General features: G+C 37.9%; 1 long non-coding RNA gene across 1 annotated transcript; it reads right to left on the reverse strand.

Annotated features, from left to right (window-relative positions):
* Nucleotides 1-2,430: 2,430 nt before the first annotated feature.
* Nucleotides 2,431-20,366, reverse strand: LOC130832073 (uncharacterized). Its single transcript, XR_009048179.1, has 3 exons — nt 20,296-20,366; nt 4,215-4,306; nt 2,431-2,572 (listed from the first exon to the last, which is right to left on the reverse strand). It is a non-coding gene; the product is annotated as an uncharacterized LOC130832073 (long non-coding RNA).
* Nucleotides 20,367-21,018: the final 652 nt, after the last annotated feature.

Consider the following 21,018-nt stretch of genomic DNA (forward strand, 5'->3'; position numbering starts at 1 on the left):
TGGCACAAATCCATGCCATCCAAACAAGACTAGAACAATGCAGAGGTAGGATTCCTATCATATTTATATCAAACTGATCTATTCGACCAGGGCTGGAAATAGATGGCCTTAGGGAAAGACAGTGGATTACTGTAAACATAATCAGGAAGTAACTCCAATTGCAGCTGCTTTTCCATATGTGGTCTCTTTTTTGGAGTAAACCAACACATCACTGAGCTCTGGTGTGAAGCTATTGATCAGACAGATGCTTTTTCAATACGCCATCAGGAAAAATAATACAGCAAAGAGATTTGATTTCCCCTAGTAGGGCAGCAGTATATCTTCACTCTTCTTGGCCTCAGGACTAGGCCAACCATCTGCCCTTCTGTCATAATCTAATCTACAGAGCTTAATCAATCTGCCATTGTATAGGACGTTTCATTGATCCACTGCATTGATGTGACAGATTAGATTTTCCAGGTGGAAAGATGGAAAAGATGGAAAGATGGTCTCCATAGGCTTTTCTTAACCTCTGGTGAATCCAGTCCAAGACACTTGGCTCTTTTGCTTGAGCAAACATTGTCCTGGGACTTTTGGTTATGAAAAGGTACTAAAATGAGACAGAGTAAGCTAAATGACCTTGTTCTATCTTTTTAACATTGATTTTCTGTTTTCTTTTGGCAGCTCAAGAGAGAAAAGTTTTAGAGGAGCCCTTGGACATGAGGGGAAGAGATGAGGAAGAGAGACTGCTATAGAGAGTGAGGGCCCAAGTCAACCACATAGCACAAGGCACAGCGCAGGGTTCTCATAAAGGGAGTCCCTGTGGTTTAGAAATCATGATGCCTGGTGCTGATATGCAGGGGTTAGTTGTGATTGTTCCCTGCTGCGACTGTCATCCATAAACCTCCTACATTCAGGAAAAATCTCCATACATTGTAGAAATCACCATGGGACACTCCTCCATTTTTTTTTTCAGTGCTGTTATACAAGCATAAGAACATCCCCTGGCACATAGTAGTTGCTCGGTTAAAAAGAAAAAAAAATGTATAAATGATTGGATTAGTGGTGCTTTTGGAAATGTCTACATGATGTTTTGTCTGTGTTTGGCGTAAAATTTGAGAAGTGAAGACTGCTCAGTATGCAGACAAAGCAACTATAGGTGAAAAAAAAGCAGCGATTCAGAGATCAGAGTAGGTGGTATAGACAACACCATGTCTTCAGGCACATATATCCTGCACCTATTGAAGAACCCTTAAAAATACTGGGGAAGGCACTGGTTTTCCATCAGTGACTTGAAATGGAGTCTCATGTGATTGTATGAAAGCATCAAAGAGAAGGTTGACTTCCAGAGGCTGAGGGACTTGGGGATATTAGTAACATAGAATAGATTCACTTCAGCTAAATCTCATAAAGGTGCTCTGAGCTTGGTGAGAGTTCTAAATCCCTGACCCAGCTCTTGTCTGCAAAGGGAAAATGTGAGAAAGCAAAGGTGCACAGTCAGATGGTACACTAAACCAGGGTGCCATTGAAGAGACAGGTCCTAGCAGCTGAGCTCTGTGTAACTGCCATCTACCAGGCTGTTACATTTTCTGCTGGACCCTTGAAAGGAGAGGATCCCTCTCCACTGGAGGCTGAACATTGTTATTTTGCTGTGGGTGAGTGAGGACCCAGAGCAAGTCACAAATGGGACACTAAGTCTATTCGTGCAGGAGCCCAGTTGGAGGATCGTGACTGTGAGAGCAGTGTTCCCAAGCACAGATGTTCTGCCTTCTCATAGCTCTCAGAAGGGCTGTCCACTCAGACATAGCTCCTATGTCTCTGTTCTCTGATGAGGCCCAGGGGACGAGTAGCAGAACGGAGGTACGGGGGCTACGGAAACATCTGACTTCTAGGTGGATTAAAAAGCAAAATGTTGTCTAACAAAGCTTCAGTCTAACCAAGGACCCAGACATCCTTTCTGAATGTTTCCTCTCCAAGAGTCCTAAATTTGCGTTTAAATCTCAGTACAAAATTTGTACTAAATGCTAGCAGACTGGGCACTAATTTTCACAGCAGCAAAATTTAGGTGTGCAATTGGTACGTTTCTTTACTTCTCTACAACTGAAATGAATTTAGCACCTAAGCCCCAATTTCTGCTGATGGTGGTGAATTTTATGTGGAAATAAAGGCGCACTCAAATTCGTGACTACTTAGTACTCTTGGGTGTAAACTCATTCTCTTTTGGGTAATTTCTCAGGCTATCAGAATGTATCCTCTTCTCGTTCTCTTTCATATCTCTCCAGCCATTTCTACTTTATAGCTTGGCTTCCATGCTCAACACAGAACTTCTCTAAAGGCTTGAGACCTTCCTACTCTATCTGAAAACTGGGCCATGCATCTCTTCCCTGGAATCCCCCAAACATCAATGGGATGTCCATCATCCTTACTCATTAGGGCTTGATCTTAGGAGAGGGCAGGGGGGAGACCCAATTCTCAGGTCCCTGAGTCATAATTTCTTCTGCTTCTTCTTTATCTCACTGCTCTTTCTCCTCCACAGTCAGGAAGTTGGGTTATTTTGTTTGGTTTGGTTCGGTTTTTTTTTCATCTGTGCTTCCTACGGAAAGAAAAAAAAATCCTGGTTAGACACAGACTTCTAAACTTACTATTTTTGATAGGACCCCTCCTTGTTATACAAATTGCTGTTTTCTCTAATAATGTCCACTCTTGTCATCAAAGACCTTAACTTGCAATTCTATTGCACCTTAAAAAGTTTCAAAATCTGTTTTCTATCTCAAAATCTTAGCATTGATTGGTTCTTTGCATCTTTGCCTTAATAATACTCATTTTCCTTTAAACAATCAATGATACCTCTGACTGAATAGGGGAAGTATAAGCATGTATAGAAAAACAAATACACTAATTAAAATTTTATCAATAAGACATTAGCACACCACAGCTTAATTTGAAACACTGTAATAATTTCCTAAGCGTACTACCTGATTCTTATCATTTCACACTAAAATCCTTTTGCTACTAAACTATAAAATACTTCTTTTAACACATCATTTCCTTCCTTGGGTTCTTTCAACAGATCCCTTTTTAACATAATTTTTAGACAAGTCTTTACTCTAAAATTCATATTTCCATGTACTTGTACAATGCTTGAAAATGAATGAGTGAATTCCAAGCCATCCCTGACCTGGTTTTGACTCTTGTATTAGACATTATTTCTAGCATTTCACTTAGCCTAATTTACATCATAACAAAATTCATATTAAAAATTCAGTCCCCATTTGTGGGCTCAGCCTGAGTGTAGGATCTAGCATCATTCCTTACCCTTGGCAAGGAATATTTAAGCAGCATAAAGCTCTAGACTTAGAAACAAGTCACCCTATGGCCCTTTTATAATAGAATTTTTGCTTTATTCTCAATAATCAATTCTTACCCTATTCCCCATCATTATTGGCTTGGCCTTCTTTCCACTCTACTCTTTCTCTCTACGTTCAACAACAATAGCACCATTAAATATTCAATGATATTGTTTTAATTCATTGGGATTGTTCATTTTATTGATACTATTAAAATGTTTCCACTGACATTTGCGAAATCAAGTTTTCCTCTGTTTACTACGGTACTAGAGCTATGATATGACCCAAAATGTATTCCATTTGTCAGGACATCACAGGACTGGAAGACTAAACCCTCTTTAATGACTTATTCCCACTCCTTGGATTCAATAAAATAGTCATATCTAAATTGAGAGTAACTAATCATAATTTATACACTTGTATAATGTAATCTTTGGCTAAAAGGCCTTTTTTTCCCATTAAATGTGATATATAAAGATTACAATGGCAGTTTCTATTTTACATTTCTAGTCTTCTGTATTTCATATTTCACTGCTCTGTGAAATTCTGTAAAATGATGGGAGTGGGGGGGGGCACTATAATAGTTCTTTAAAAATTCCTCCTGGGAGACATAGGCAAAGTTTCTCCAATTTCGGGCACTCTGTTTGATGACAAAATCATTTCTAACTGTTGTCCCAGGTATTATAGAGTATTTTATTGTAGCGACGAGTCCTCTCCTTTGCTATAGCACCACCTCTCAATGCACTTCTGTAAGGAGATTGTGGCAATACAGTGGTCTTCGTGATGATTCGTGGTTCTCTGTGACTCCTTTGAAACCCTCTTTTTCTCACTCACTCTCCCTCCTGGCAGCCTTTCAGGTTGGAGAAAGATCCACTTGTTCAAAATTACCCATATAGCCATGCGTTGCATTAGTTGTAGAGAAAGGATCTCTGTTAAAATCGAAGGACTCCATGATAGCCACATTCTGGCCTCCCAGGGAGCTGCATGGAAGACAAAAGACATAGATTCGCTAGCACGCTTACAAATATAATTTACAAAATGCACATTCAAATGTGTATACTCACGTATTTCTACGCTGGCCGCGCTCATTCTTACAAAATTTCTTTAAAAATCTGAAAGAAATATATTACGGTATCTAAAATAATTCTGTGATTTCATGTCACAGAATAGTATTTTGAGTGTACATATTTTTAGTGTTTGTATTTAGTGGATATTGAAAAGAATCAAGCCTTTTTGTAAAAAGACTATGTAAAATACTGCACCTATAGAGAAGCTAACGTGAGTCCATTTTTACCCTAACATGATTATTATTTTTACAGCCAAATAATAGGGCTTTGAATAACAGAACTGCTGTAATTAACTCAGTTGTCAATGAAGGCAATTTTTCAGGGCATCCATTCATAGTTTGAAATATTTCTAAATACCTTAGACTTTTGTCGTTACTATAGCACTTCAGAAAAGAATGCTTAGCTGCACCTGGATCTTTTTTTTCTTAATTTTCTATTTAGGAAATAATTAAAATCATCTCTCAGATGTATTATAAGAATGTAACATTATGTAACTAATATTATGACAAGAACTTTTGGAGAAGTTGGTGCTTTTTATTTGCAAAATTAAAACCACAATTACATGTCTTTTTATGTCAACAAAACCCAAGTCACTGTCTAGCTTAAATTGCTGCCTGAGCTTAGAGCAGTCTTCTGATCCAATGGTCTTTACATTTGTTTAGTATTTCAGTTCCAAGAAAAAAGTACTAAAGCAAAAGAATTTACTTAAATTTAAAAGTAGCAATCAACACACTCAGGAGATTTGCCAGCTGTAGAAAGACTCTTAATGATGTTAATTATAAATTATATATAGGTTTATTTAACAAAGCATAGACTAATAGCCGATTTTTTAAAATTTCTCTATAACATGAACAAATACATCCCCCTTTTACTTTTGTGTTTTTTTTTTATTTTTAAAAATAACAGCTTTATTGAGATATGTCACACACTACAGAATTCACTTTTTTAAAGTGTATAATTCGGTAGTTTTTGTCTCTTCAGAGAGTTTTGCAATGATCACCACTATTTATTTATTTACTTTTAATTTTTATTTTATATTGGAGTGTAGTTAATTAACAATGTTGCGTTAGTTTCAGGTGTACAGCAAAATGATTCAGTTATACATACACATGTATCTATTCTCTTTCAAATTCTTTTCCCATTTAGGTTATTACAGAATATTGAACAGAGTTCCCTGTGCTATACGGTAGGTCCTTGTTGGTTATCTATTTTAAATATAGCAGCGTGTACATGTCAATCCCAAACTCCCAATCTATCCTTCCCCTCAACCCTTCCCTCCTAGTAGCCATAAGTTCTTTCTCTAAGTCTGTGAGTCTGTTTCTCCCTGCCTTTCTTAAAGATAGTTATTTTCTTTAGGTAATTGGCTTTAAAAAATGAATCAAGATGACATATTTATTTATAGCAGTAAAGTGAAATATAAAAGCACTAAAGTATACTTTAAAGAAATTATGGTATTTTATATTAAGTCTTGAATGAAATCAAAAAGTCACTAGGCCTTGCCAATATAAAGCCTTCTTCAGACTCTGCTGGTGAAAAGAAGCTTCACAGCTTTTAGCTCCCTTTGCTTAGGAATGGAGCCAGAATCAATTAGCAAAGGGAGATGGAGGAGGAGAGTGTTGGGGGCTTCTTGAAGGTTCATGTTGCGGGTAGGGGCCCTTCCTGGTGAATGTGCCTCAGTCACATCCCAGGAGTGTGGCACAGGGTTCCCAGGGAGGATGCAGCAGAAGCCAGGTAACAGGAGAGCATCCAGGGAACGAAGAAAAGACAGTGCTAATATGACAACTACATGAGCTTCTAATTGGGGAATTAGCAAGCAGTTCAAGCCTCAAAAATAAATCTATGCCAACAATTAAAAGAGCAGTTTTGTTAAGTGAATGTAAGAACATTTCCTTTCACCCCAAATGTTTAGCATCTTGTGAAAAATCTGTTGATCAAAGGTCTCATATTATTTTTAAATCAGAAAAGAGAATATAGTTTGGGTACAGTATGTTTCTGAGAGAGAGGAAAGACTCTGGCTAAAAGATTTGACCCCCAAACTTTCCCTCTTCCTGTGATGCATATGTATAGCATGCAAGACAATGTGGGAAGTAATTAGGCTGGTGATAATTTTTCCATCTTTACATTTTTACAAGGCACATTAAATCTTTTTGATCAGACTAGAGTTAAAAATGTATTATTATTTTCTAGTTAAATTTAAGGGTCACTGATTCCGATTTAATCTATAAAAGACACGCTTATCACCAAGAGGCCTTCTTTGCTGCAAAGAGATTTTATGAAAAAAGACTGCATGGGGAGATTAATATTATTCCCTAAAGATCCCTGACGGTTTTGCTATACTGATTTTTACCACTTTATGAAGTATATGTCCTCCGGGCAACCTGGTGATGCGGCTGATTTTCCAGATGCTAGACTGCAGACTAGTACCCTTTGTGGCAAAGTTTTACTAATTCACAAAATGTTTATTTCTCAAAGGGGCTTGGAATGTCACCATTAGGTGGAAAACGTGTGGCTCCTCTACCAGTACCCAAGACGTCCCAGTGGTCAAGCAGTAAGATGCAGCACTCAGTCACCCAGGGCTCAGGTCCTGCCCCCACAGGTACCACGGGGCTTCCTCCTCACCAACAGTTCCTCCTCCGGTCTCTCCTAAGATTTCCATGTGCCTCATTCAACACAGATGGTCTAGTATCTGTGCTTTACGTTTATCCAACATTGATTACAGGCTTACACTGAGATAGACACTACCCAAAGCATCAAGGCACATAAAAAAATCAGTCCTGGCCTTGAAGAGCTTATGGTAAACTGGGGCTAGTCCACCACTAACAAACAACAGCAGAGCTATTCACAGGGAAGGAACATGCAGCATCAGAGCTTGTAGCTCCACTTAGGGATTCAATCAGGGCTTCCCAGAGGGAAGGATCCTGAGCTAGTCTTGAAAGAAGGCAACTTGGTCCTTTAAGAAAAAGTGGGGAGGACTTTTAAACCGTGATTATAGCATAAATGAAAATCTCAAGGGTTATTATGCTGTTATGTGTCTCCCCTTAAATTCATATGCTGAAGCTCTAACCCCTAAAATGACTGTATTTGGAGATGGGACTTTTACATAATTAAGGTTAAATAAAGCATTAGGGTGGGGTCCTAGTCCAATAGGATTGGTGGCCTTATAAGAAGAGAGAGCTCAGATACAGAGAATGGACTGGAGAACTCGAGGTATGGGAGGGGGCAGGGGGTGAAGGGGAAACTGAGAAGAAGCGAGAGAGTAGCACAGACATATATATACTACCAACTGTAAAATAGTCAGTGGGAAGTTGTTGTATAACAAAGGGAGTCCAACTCGAGGATGGACGATGCCTTAGAGGACTGGGGCAGGGAGGGTGGGGGGGACTCGAGGGGGGGGCGTCAAGGAAGGGAGGGAATATGGGGATATGTGTATAAAAACAGTTGATTGAACCTGGTGTACCCCCCAAAAAAAATTAAAAAAAATTAATAATAATAATAAAAAGAAGAGAGAGCTGTCTCTCTTTCTCCAAGTGCATACACCAAGGAAAGGCCATGTGAGCACACAGCAAGAAAACCACCTGCAAACCAGAAAAAGAGCTCTCCCCAGAACCCAGCCAGGCTGGCACCTTGCTCTCTTCCAGCTGCTAGAACCATGAGGAAATAGATTTCTGTTGTTCAAGCCACCCAGTCTATGGTATTTTGTTATGGCAGCTAGAGCAGAATAAGACAAGTACTCCATTCATTTGGGTTACTGTAAAATGCACACTTATTATTAGACTGTGAAGTTGGAGGTGGGTAGTGAGCGAATTGATACTGGAGATGTAAGGAAGCAGCAGAGAGGTGAAAAGAAAGGAACAGGGGATAGATAAGCACATACTCCCCATAGAAACTTTGGGTAAAGGCAAAAGAGAAGACCATTCCTAGGGCTCTGGGAGGCTTGTCATGAGTTCTGGCATCCGCGGAGGGGCACTCTCAGCTCCCCTTTCTTCCTCATCTTTCTGCCCCTGTTTGCAAGGGGTCAACTTCATTCCCTTGCACTGGCTGCCTGGACGCCCTCGAATTCTGGTTCACTTCCACCTTGGCTCCAAAGCGCAGAGAAACTGGAGAATTTGGGGATATTTCTCTTGGCCTTTGACCTGTGACGGCAGTGTTCCAGAGCTGTTGCAAAATATGACTATAGAGAATAAAGCTAATGCTGAAACAATTGTTGGCATCATTAGGGTGATAAAATGCAACCGCTTAGAAATTCCAGTGTCTTGAAAAGAGGAATATGTATAGCTATACTGATGACAAAGTTTACATAAACAGATTAATTATTGAAGACCAGGAAGGAGGAAGAAATGAATAAAGGAAACACAGTTAATAAACAAGAGCCTCTTTGTTGCTATTTTGATTAATAAACAAAGTTATGAATATGTTAATTATTATGAGATAGCCACTAACAGAATTAAACACAGCAAGTCTGCTTTTTAAAACATTGAGACTATAAAAATAAACAAAATAGCCTGTGGAACCAAGACCAAATGGTAAGCAAACAACAACCAGACAACAAAATGATCTGTCAGAGCAACAAAATTAATGAATAGAGTAGAAACTTCCCTTTTAAAAGGTAAAATGTATCCAATTGAATAAAAAATAATCCAGTGATTTATTACTTTTAAGAGAGATCTAAATAATAATTCAAATAATTACAGCAGAGATGGCAACTTAAACATAAATGGGACTTAAAAGGGTTGTTATATATTGACAAAATCACAAACAGTAAAAAATTAAAAATACTGAGTGCCTAAAGCTTAACAGCCTAAAACACATAAAAGTATAAAAAATATAGGAAATGATATTTTAAACACACAACCCTATCATCTATCTATCTATCTATCTATCTATCTATCTATCTATCTATCTATCTATCTATCTCTGTTAAACATCAAAAGATAGATGAATTGTCTCTATTTTTAGATCAGTGTCTATATTATAAAAATTCTAAGACATCTGAACAGGGTAGAATTGATTTATATAAGAACATTTATCCTCTGCTTTCCTCTTGGGAGATAATTCTCCATGGTAGTCTTGGATTTCTGCACGTCTTGTGGGCAGAGGCCCTGGATGCCTTTGTTCCAGACTATCTTTCCAAGGCTGCTTTTATAGGAAATAACCTTGGAAGAGAGAGAGAGAATATCTCCCACTGAATCAAAGAGTTGGCTTGCTTAAAGTCTTGGAAGTTGGAGACAGCTTCCCTCCAGAACAAAGGAGAGGCATACTTATTACCTTTAATTAAAAAAAAAAAAAAATGAAGTTGTCTAAGCTCAGTGTTCCTCTCCTGAAATATCCACTGCATGTGGAGGTATCTGTCACTGACCCTCTTCACCTGGTTCTAGGGAAATCACAGCTAGGGAACTGACTTGAAAATGATAACATTGTAGCTACTGCTATTGCTGTGAGTAATAAAATCCTTTCTCTCAGACACAGGAATTGCATGTCTTCTCCAAACACTCATACAACCGTGGAAGCTATCTTGTTAGCTTATCAAGTTAGCTTATCAACATCCCAACCTTCCTCAGTTCTTGACATTACCAGTAACTTTCCTCATGTAAAATATGCAAGAAGCATGTACGGCAATTGATACCAGATCCAAAGCAAAGTTAGTAATCCAAAGAAACTAAAATCATGCACCACACTAATTGACAATGATGGAATGAAAATATAACTTTTTTTGTCACTGAAAATAAGGTTCAACCACTTAGAAACGAAGACACACCTTTCTAAAAAATTATTGAACAAAAGGAGAGATAGAAAGTAATATACAAAATGTTAAAGCAAAGGGGGTGTGCAAAAGTGAATTCATAAATATAAATATTTTTCTATGTGTTGTGAAGAATGCAAACTAGATTTTAGAAAAAGAAAATAAGATCAATTTTTAGAAAGGAAGAACTGTATTACAAAATTAATTAATAAGAAATAAAAAATAGATCCAAACATTTTAAAAAATAGAATATAAAATGATCTAATAACATTATTAGCAAATATTAAATAAAATTATGTAGTAAAGACAACATAACAGTACTTTTAGAAATAAATAATACCAAATTTTTCCAAGGATATCAATATAAGAAAAAAGTCAACATATCTCCAAATGAATATGAATTTTTTAAATTACAAATAAAATTTTAGAAATAGAACTTGCACTACATTAAAAAGTCATCAAGCAGGATTTATTTCAGGAATGCAAAAAGAATCAATATTACATACTTTGTCATTATAAATCATCAAAGTATTAGGTCAATTAAGAAAAATACAATCATAATTTTTGAGCAAGGCATTGAAAAAATTCAACAATCACAATTATTGAAAACACCCATAGCATACAATATGCCATCAACATGATTAAAAATTGTCACTTTCATACATTTCTAATGGTTAAACCCAAGGAAGACGAATTAAATATGGAAAAAAACTAATAATAATGTCTAATATCCTTATTAGAAGGCGTTGGTCAATGTTAGAGGACATTGACCCAGAGCTGAGAGATAAATAAAAGACTTAGAGAACAATGATTCATTTAAAGAAAATCCAAAATGACTTCCTATGGAAAATCTATACAATTATTTCATTTATTACAAGAGAAAAATACAAAAACAATAGCATGCCCATATGCATGTAACAGCAAATGTGGAAATAAAAGTACATAAAGAAATTTCACTCATTGTTGCAACAAAAATATAAAATCCCAAGGATCTAGTTCAATAAAAATGTAATTAACATGAAGAACATCACAAATATATTTGAAAGATATAAAGGACTCTTATGGGAAGACTATTTTACAGATAAAATTATTGTCAAGTTAATTGGTAACTAATGCTATTCAAATAAAAATTAAATATGATTTGGAGTAATTTAACAAAATAATACTAAACTTTATGGAAGAACAACCAGGTGAGAATAACCAGTAATATTAAAAAAAGAATAAGAAGAAGAGATAAGTCTTCTCAAATAGTTAATACATTATAAAGTTATATCAGTTAAAGTGGTGTGGAACTGATGCAAATCAGAAAGACCCTGATCAATGGACAGAAAAAAATATCTCAAGTCTTTAGTGACTATCCTTGGAACAGCAGGCCAGTAATTTACTGTGGGGTTGGATGTGGAATTGACTTTCAATCTTCACTTCGCACTTTGCACCATTAATAATCTGCAACTGACATAGTGTGTGCAAGAGTTAAATCTTTGTTAATTTAAGCCACTGAGCTTTGGGGACTGTTTGTAGGCACAGCATAATTTAGCCTATCCAAACTGATAGTCATGCTCCAAGATATAATTTTTCCCAGTAAAGTTTAATGTTGACTCATAATATAAGCATACAGTTGAAATATCTTTATCTTAAGTAACAGGGGGCTGGAGTGTCTTATGGAACTAGGGTGCAAAACCCTAAATTACCAGTAGGTGTCATGCACTACATTATGCGGTGCTGGCTTAAAAAAAAAAAAAAAAAAAAAATGCCAAGCTTCAGACTCCTTTATGAGTTAGGTGCCAAAGATAAGAAAGTAAGATAAGTATTCCTATTCGCCAGGAGTTAACTCCTAGTAATGATAATTTTTTAAAATTAGCTTTTTATGGGAATTCCCCAGCGGTCCAGTGGTTAGGACTCCACCCTTTCTCTGCCAAGGGTGCAGGTTCAATTCCTGGTCAGGGAACTAAGATCCTGCAAGCTGCATAGTGTGGTTAATATTTAAAAAAAAAAAAAAAAAAAAAACTTGGCTCTCTATCTTATTAGTAGTACAATTTTAAAATTTTGTGCATTGGCTCTCTTCAATATGGAATTTTTTTTTTAATTTTTGCTTTATTTATTTATTGGCTGCGTTGGGTCTTCGCTGCTGTGTGCGGTCTTTCTCTAGATGGGGCAAGCGGGGGCTACTCTTCATTTCGGTGTGCGGGCTTCTCATGGGCTCTAGCTGTGTGGGCTCTAGCTGTGCAGGCTTCTCATGGGCTCTAGCTGTATGGGCTTCTAGTTGTGGCACGCAGCCTCAGCAGCTGTGGCACACGGGCTTAGTTGCTCGAACCTGTCTCCCCTGTATCGGCAGGCGGATTCTTAAGGGAAAGAAGTCACAGTGGTTAAGGGAAGTCCCTTCAATACGGAAATTTAAAAAAAAGATTGTGTTTAGTGGCAATGTTTGATTGTCACATGGAACTTGATAATCTATACGAAGTTACCAAAGCCATTGCTCAATCAGACAAGTAATTCACAATATTGTAAAATTATAGTACTTGTATCTATAACCCCTTAACATGAATCTCTATTACAAATACCCAGCCTAAAATCCTTTATTCTCCTCCAAACACTGCCTCAGAGACAATGGAAACCTTCCAGGTTATCTGGTGGCTTTACTTGTTCTTTCGTCTTATTTCATGTATGTTCGTATTTGCACCTCACGCTTGTCAAGTAGTCAGTTTGGGTCTGTAGCAGCAAATAAAAAGCAATAATGACTGAAACAAAATGGAGAGTTAACAGTCTGAATGTGCCCATAATAAACAGCTGTGAAACTGTGGTAGAAAACTAGAATCTACCCTGGAGGCATATTCAGGATACAAATATACCCTTCTATTTACAAAAGTAGATACAGCCCCATAGAAGACTTCCTGAAGACCTCTGCTCTACACCAATCAGCATCAGCTATATCCCTCTGAAGGTAATGTAGCTGAGAAGTTGTTCTTTCTCAAATACATGTTTTTCTTTGAACCTGAGGAGTTTCTGGTGTTCTGTGGTGACAGATGCCACAAAAGCATTTGTTTTTTCGACTAATTGCATGACTTCAGTTTCCAGGGCTGTCCACTTGACAATTTTTACAAGTGGTAAGTTCAAGGGAGGAAAATTTCTAAAATTAAAGATCAGTTCTACAAAACATAAAAACTAGACTATAAGTACCCTTAAAGGTTTGGAAGAGTTTGTTCTAAAGTATGAGCACCTCCTAATGGCTGGTTCAAAGAGCAAGGCCACTCCACTGCCATTTTTAGAATTAGGCATTTAGACAAAGCATTAAAAAAGTCAATTGTGATAGCTGAGTATCCCTTTGTTCCTTCCTTCCCACTTACCCCCTCCTTATTTGCGTTTTTTTTGCTTGCTTGTTTTTAAGATATTGTAAGCTGACTCAGAAGAAACAGAGTTTTAAACATAGCATCAATCACAGAGAGCTAAGAAATTATATTAGCTATGTGTTTTGACTCAAAGGAGAACAAAGGTGGAAAAAGGTTTACTGAAGACAACTGTGGTCAAAAGCAAGTATTTTTAAATGAAAACGGAAGTTGGGAACATGGCAACAAAGGATACAAAATATTTTTATGTTCAAAATTTTGCACAAAGAATTTTACTTCCAGAGAAATATTAATTATGATATGGTTGTTTAAAATAAATGCAGTATTTTGGAGGATCACGTCTTTTTTACTGTCCGATAGTGAAGATTTTAACATTAACTTTGGGAAACTTAAAATAGCAGATATATGTTTACTTTAACTTTCATAAAAACCTGATTTTGCTATGCTGATTACAGGAGATGCTGTCAGTAGTTTGAACTGCAGGACACAGAGTAAGGCAAAAGGATTTCTTAAAGGTCTACATCCATGTAAGCAACTGGATTGATTTTGTGATTTTTAAAAAAACAGACAAACAAAAAAATGAGGAAAAATCATGTACCACAGGGGAACGCCTTTAAGATTTCAGTCAGGGTCTTGGGTTAGCTTTTCTAGTCTCTGCTGACCAAACTAAAGAATTTCCTGCTTATTCTGATCCTGCTTTCCTTCAGGCAGGAGCTATATGAACTCATCATCTATTCATCGCTAGCTTTTGCCAGGAACATGGAGTATAAAAATCTCACTATAGCCTTCATCGTCCACGCTCCCGCTCACCATGCTCTCCCTCCCCGCCAGTGTGTCCCTCGCCCCATTGTTTCTTTCCCCATATACTCTTTAGTCTGTACAGAGCTGCTCTAAGTCGACCTGTCCTCCATAGAGCTAAGGGTAAAAGAAATTGATTGGCAGTTTTGGTCTTGTGCTTTGTTCTCACTCAGAGAAGTTCTCCAGTCTGTACACAATCTTTTAAAAAGTCATCTTTTTTTAAGAGTAATTATTTCCCTTATTATTAAAAACTGGCTTTTTTCCCCCATATGTTAATAAATTTGTTGTTACTAATAAGTGGTTTCCTACCCAACTCTAATGAAAGGTAAACCAGATACTCTCAGCAGGAGAGATACATTTCTTACAACTGATTACCTGGAAATAAAAGTATTCTGGTGAAATGGTGAATGATTGCAATGCATCTGTTACATGGATGCTAATACCCTTCTGAACTCCAAGCTTGAAATCACCACGTGGCAAAAATCTTTATGAATCCCTATCAGGTGACACGATGGTACCCTGTTGAATAGCAGGATGATGAAATTCAACCTCATAAGGCTTTGAAAGAATGTTAACTGAAGGTTTACACTAAGTGAGTGTGAAGAGCAATTAAACATTCAATCAGTGATTCTCAGCACGAGGCGTGTTAGTGGGGAAAGCGGTAATGTCCGCCCCCACCAGGAGCAGAGCACAAGAAGGTAAAAGCACCTATCCTATCCCTTCACATACATTTACAGGGTACACCTCCCTCAATGAAAGATGGTTTTTTTCTAGGACATTTTAGCACACACATATAGTATGACAACACCAAAAACAAAAAACAAAAAACAAACAAAAAAAAGGTTGAAGATAGTTGTACTAATATATACATATTAGTTAATGAGATACTTTCTCATCTACTCTAAATTTCAGGTTTGGATTACCAATGCTGTACATTTATATTTCATTATTGTCTATTGGAATCATTAATGTAGCCATATTACTGAATATATAGACAAGTAGTTCATTCTGCATTGTTTTAGCTAGTGAGAAAGCAAGTGAACACGGTAGGGTGAATACACACCCATGAGTTGCTTCAACAGCATGTGGTAAAACCTTAAAAATAGTTTTCATAACTATTATGTAGGTTGAGGATAGAGTACTTACATTTTTTTTTTAAGTTGAAAACTGTAGGGGCTAAAACAATGATTGGGACCTAGGTAATTTGGAGAGGTGACACTATTTCTCATAGAACATGGAGAATGGGGGGGGGGGTCCTTCATTAACTGGAGGAGGGACTGGGTCCCAGTGGGAGTTCTAAGCTGCTGCCAGGGACATGGGCCTCCCTTGAGACTGATGTGCATCTCATCCTTGGGATGGGGTAGGTGACCAACTTAGGGGAAAATATCAGCAGTCATCCAGCCTCCAGAAAGTCACCTAGGGCTCCTTCTTTCCTTTGTCAAGGAATAAGTCATGGATTAAACCTGGATAGAGATAAGGAAGGTCAAGCCAGCAGCAGAGTGCAGTGTGGCGTGAGACTGTCCCAGCTGGGAAGACTCTTTATACACTCTTGCGGGGCAGACATTAGAAAACTCTGAACTCATGACCCAAGACAAACTGAGGCAGGGTAAGGTGACTTATCAAAATCTGGAAGGATTAAGTGAAATTCTGCACACTGAACATTATCCCCAAGAAAGTCTCTCTAACATCAAAGACAAAGACAACAGACCCTGCAAGAAAAGCAACAGAGAGGAAACCAAGATAATCCAGGGAGCAGAAGACAACTTTTAAACAATATTAAGGAGATGAGAAAAACTCTCACATCCATGAAACAAGAACATATTTCTAGGAAAGAAGCTATCAGAGAACCAAAAGCTCTTGGAAATCAAAGACATGATCAACTTTTCAACAGAAAGCCTGAAAGAGCTAAAGAAATCTTCCAGGAAATTTATTTAAAAGAGACAAAGAAATTGGGGGGTGGGGGAGGTGAGAGAGATAAAAAAAAATAAGGATTAATCTGTGAAGTTCTAAAAAACAGGAGTTCTAGGGTCCTCCCTAGTGGCACAGTGGTTAAGACTCCACCCTCCCAATGCAGGGGGCCGGGGTTCCATCCCTGGTCAGGGAACTAGATTCCCCATGCATGCTGCAGCTAAGAATTTGCATGCCACAACTAAGGAGCCAGCCTACTTCAACTAAGATCCAGTGCAACCAAATAAATATTTAAAATAAATTAATTAATTAACTTTAAAAAGAGTTCCAGAAAATGAGAAAAAAAATTAAAGAAGCCAACATATATCTTCTTTAGTTAAAGCTTATACTACCTCATTAACAAATGGTTAGTGCTTATTTTTGACTTAAAAACAAACCAAAAAAAAACCCCAAAAGCCATTTTACATCATTTCCACCTTTACAAAAATAACTCGAGGGGAACTTCTGAAGTCTAAACAGGGTTTTAATATTTGTTGAAGGAAGCAATTTGAGAGCTGAGGATAGCAGCTCACATCCCCACTAGCAAGCATCTCAGAGTGAAACTTTCTAACTGATGGTGATGACTTGCCCTTATCAAGAGATGTGCAAATTCTGGGAGAGGACAGACTGCACTGCCCTAGATGGACTGTTACTTATCAGGTGCCCTGTTGTGCGGCCCTTCCTATCAATTCTAGATGCCGAAAGGCTGTCCCCTCACTCTTGTCCAAATTCCATGTCCTGTGTTTTGTTTTTTGCAAAAACTGCACAAATGTTTACGGAACAATTACTAGGATTATGACCTTGCCCTATCCTGTAGTTTAGCCATAGTCCACATTCTATCCACATAGAAGCCCCTTCTCTCATTAAAGCCCAAACCTCAGGTGCTTTCTAAAGAAAGTCCCTGCCTTCTTCTGACGTTCACTTGTCCACTTGTGTCCATTTGTCCCTGCCTGTGCTCACCCCTTCCCTCAGAGCCCTGACAATCAGACTCCTTAAAGAACTCTTCCCTCAATTGGAGACAGCAGGTGCCCTAGGTATCCTCAAAGAGTTTGAAATTTCTTATGGCTTGGATAAATTTGTTTTGAAATGCAAATACAAGTTTATTACTGGCCGTCCTAACAACTTCAGAAGTGAGAATATTCCCATCTCCTGCAAAAGCGTTTTTGAACAATCTTTCTCAGGGATGACTCAAAATAATAGACTTCCCAGAAAGATAATGCTTATTTGTGATAATCACGCAGCTCTTCTGAGCTATGTAAAGAATGAATCACAGTGACACACGTTATAAATTCTGTGATAAATGGGACTATGGTTGATGTTTCACATTCACTGTTTAAGAGGAAAACTCGGATTGTATCTTTCCAGAGAGTGCTGTAACATAAAGGATCAACTCTGAATCACCTGTGAATGATCACGGTGCACATAACAATATGAATTTCTCAACTATCTATGCACAAACAGGTGTTGCTTTTGTAATAGAAAGCTAAATGTTATTTTTAAATTTTGTAGATAATGAAAATTAAAAAGGAGAAAGATTTCATAAGCACTTGGTGGCTTGCTGGTGATGCCACATCATTAAAATGTGACAACTTTTGGAAGCAATTAATCATTTCTCTTGTGATAGCTGTATTCACAGCCTTCAAGAATGCCATGTATTTATCTAGAACTTCTCTGTCGAATAGGCTTTATTGACATTCTCTTCTTCATCCTCTCAGGATTTTTTGAGGAAAGTGGAATTACTTCTCTTCTATAGATGACAAAACATGTAAAGAAATGAAGTGGCATGTTTAAGATTATTCAGCCAGCCACTGACCAGGGAAGAGAACACAGGTATCCTGAGCTTAATAAATACTTTAACAACTGCCTCGATTTTCACTGGAGAAAAGGGTAGAGTCAGTATAAGTTCAGATACTAAAGATGTTTTACTATCCTCTGAACACTGACAGTTGCATTTCAGAACTTTCCAGAAAGCAGATCTTTGCTCTTAAAAGGACATGAGGGCAAAAGTTTGGCACCACTAAACGTTACCAAAGTCTTCAGTATGATTTGTTTTATTTTCTGAAGAGACGTTTAGCTTGAGAAACAGGCCTTCTGACTTTTAAATAATCCAAAGCAGTGTCCCATAAATACTCACATTTCTGCGGCAGAAGTAGATTTCTTGAATATCATGCAAATCACATTTTCTCAGATACAGGTGATGTTCAAGCATGACTCATGAAATCAACTCAGAAATCTGGACTCTGGGAATGAGTAGGCAGAAAGTTGTCCGAGAAATTTCAACAGCCAGGTTCACAGAAGAAAGGCTCTGAGCAAAATGAGTTTTAGACCTGGTCTTGCTATTACCAACTTCTGAGATAATTCAAAAATGAATTCGTCTTCCTATATGAAATCAATATATTAACATTGACTATATTGTTCCTGTGAATACCTCCATATTCTCAGATTTGTTTTTATGCATCTTATAGAGCCACCAAATTTTTTGATTACTTTTATCAGCCTGTGTATTATTTACCGAGCCATTATTATCTACATTAGAGATTTCATGTTGTTCTGTAAAATCTGAGCCTCCCAAATAAAACTCTGATTAAAAGCCTTGGCTTTTTTTTTTTCAATTGCAGATAGAACTGGAGGAGGTGAGAGGAATATTCACTGAGATTCCTAAGTAACTCTGCTCCAAATCCTCAATGGAAATAAGCATGCTTAATACACGTACAGATAAAAACCTAAGCTCCTACTGTGTCCTCTGTGTTCACATCAGGCTTTCTTAAGAAATTCTGATATATTAGCCACATTTTGGAGATAGGGAAGAAGAACCTTAGAAATGTTCAGAAACTCACCCAAGTTCATGGAGCTAAGTCTACCTGAATTCAAATCCATAATTGTTTATTATACCCTCTACCTTCCAGAAAGGGATTCTTTTTTTGGTGGTGCTCCTCCTAACACAGGGGCTGCTTGTGAATAACTCCCCTCGACATGCAAATGAATAACTACCTCATCTACTCACTTCCTTGACTACATATACTTCAAGTTATAAATTTGGTGATATCGTCCATAAATACTTTTGAGTTTGGTTTTCAAATACTAAAAAGAAAGAAGGGTAAATAATATCTCCAAACCAGAGTGGATATTTTTTTAAAGCCAGGTTTTTCTTCTAGTATTGGAACAGATCATGACTTCTCCAAGGACCAGATGAACGGCTGGCTTGCACTTGGCTATAGGTTATATGAATCTTGAAATGCCAGAATCACACTAAATACAGTGAGATGATCACACCGAGAACGGCACCTGGGAACGGAGACCAGTGAAAGGAAACGCAGTTACGTCTCCAATCGCACATACTTCGAAGAACAAAATACCTGAGAAAAATACTGGACAAATCCCCAGCATCATTAAATTTTCCTTTTCTTGTTTTTTAAACCATCCTCATTCCACACAGGTGAATTTCTCTAAAGTTAAAAGGCACTCTGTAGGTAAGTCTGGGAGTAAGACTGCATCCCATCCAGTGCTCTCTACTTGCCCGCTGGTGGCCTTGTGTGTGTCTTTAAGCCTTGGTGTTCCTGTAAAATGAGGAAGTTGCACAGACCACCTTTACGTTTCATTTACAACAGTGCATGACTCTAAAAGGCCTATGAACCCACGGAAGGTCAGCTTTAACACAGGAAAGCTAATTTGGGGAGACACTTGCAAATGTGAGGACTACTTCCTAAGGGAGAAGAGACAATCCCAGCTGGCCCTGGAGACTAGGAGAGAAAGGGGAAGAGTGGAAAAGGGTTTTGAGTCGACATTTGGGAAGGACACTCAGCTGGGTGTCAGAGGCCAAGAATAGTGTATGTTCTGCCCCAGAGGTTTGTGCGGGGTGGGGGGGTGTGTGTGCGCGCGTGCGCGTGACAACTACCGTTTGCATTTCTTTCCAAAGTCAGGATCCTCTTAGAAAAACACTAACGTAATGATTTGTATGTTTAGCATCTCCTGGTTGAGAATAGGCACCAGAACAAAAAGCTATTATGACTTTTCTTTGAAATGAATGTTTAAAAATGAATCATCATGGCATTTACATGCATATGAAAACTCACTCTGTGTGCAAGAGACATCATTTACTCAGCCTGTCTGTAATGTCTGATGCAGGTATTCAGTTGCAGATCTCTTGTAGTAAATCCACAGTAGCACCTAGGTCAGAAATCAAGGAATTAGGCTGATTTTCAGTGTATGAATCCAGCCTTGGTTTTAATTACTATTTTTGTTGCCTTCCCGCTCTTTCCCCTCTGCCCCCCACAATCAAGCTGTTTCTCTGGGTCACTGCCTAGGCCCCTCCAGCCCTGGAGCTGCACAAGCTGATAGGAAGTTAGTCTTCAAACTAGCAATGCTTTGAGCAGAGACTGAAATAGCTGGGTCACCGCTTGCCCAGAGATATGCAAGGCCCCGCTAGACTACCTTTAGAATGGTGCAATGGAGGTACCATTTGTGTTGGGTGTCAAAGTCAACAATAGATCTACTTTCATTGGCATTAAGTGGATCCACAAATCTCAAATAAGATGATTTGAGACCAGGCTATCCCTTCTTGTGATCAAAGGCTGATTAGCAAGATTTGGCCAACCACGTGATCAGGTTAAACTCAGGCAAGATTCCAAAGCAATCCACAACCACTGAAGAGTGAGAGGCATGGAATCTGGACATAAAATTTAAAAAGTTAAAAATAAAATGCTGCCAGTGTTTACCTGTCTGATTAAAAACTACAGATTTAGTTGACTGACAGGCATTCCAAAGCATATTTTGAAGTCATAAGAAGAGTTTAACTT

Source organism: Hippopotamus amphibius, chromosome 11 (assembly GCF_030028045.1).
Source record: "Hippopotamus amphibius kiboko isolate mHipAmp2 chromosome 11, mHipAmp2.hap2, whole genome shotgun sequence".
Taxonomy (NCBI): domain Eukaryota; kingdom Metazoa; phylum Chordata; class Mammalia; order Artiodactyla; family Hippopotamidae; genus Hippopotamus; species Hippopotamus amphibius.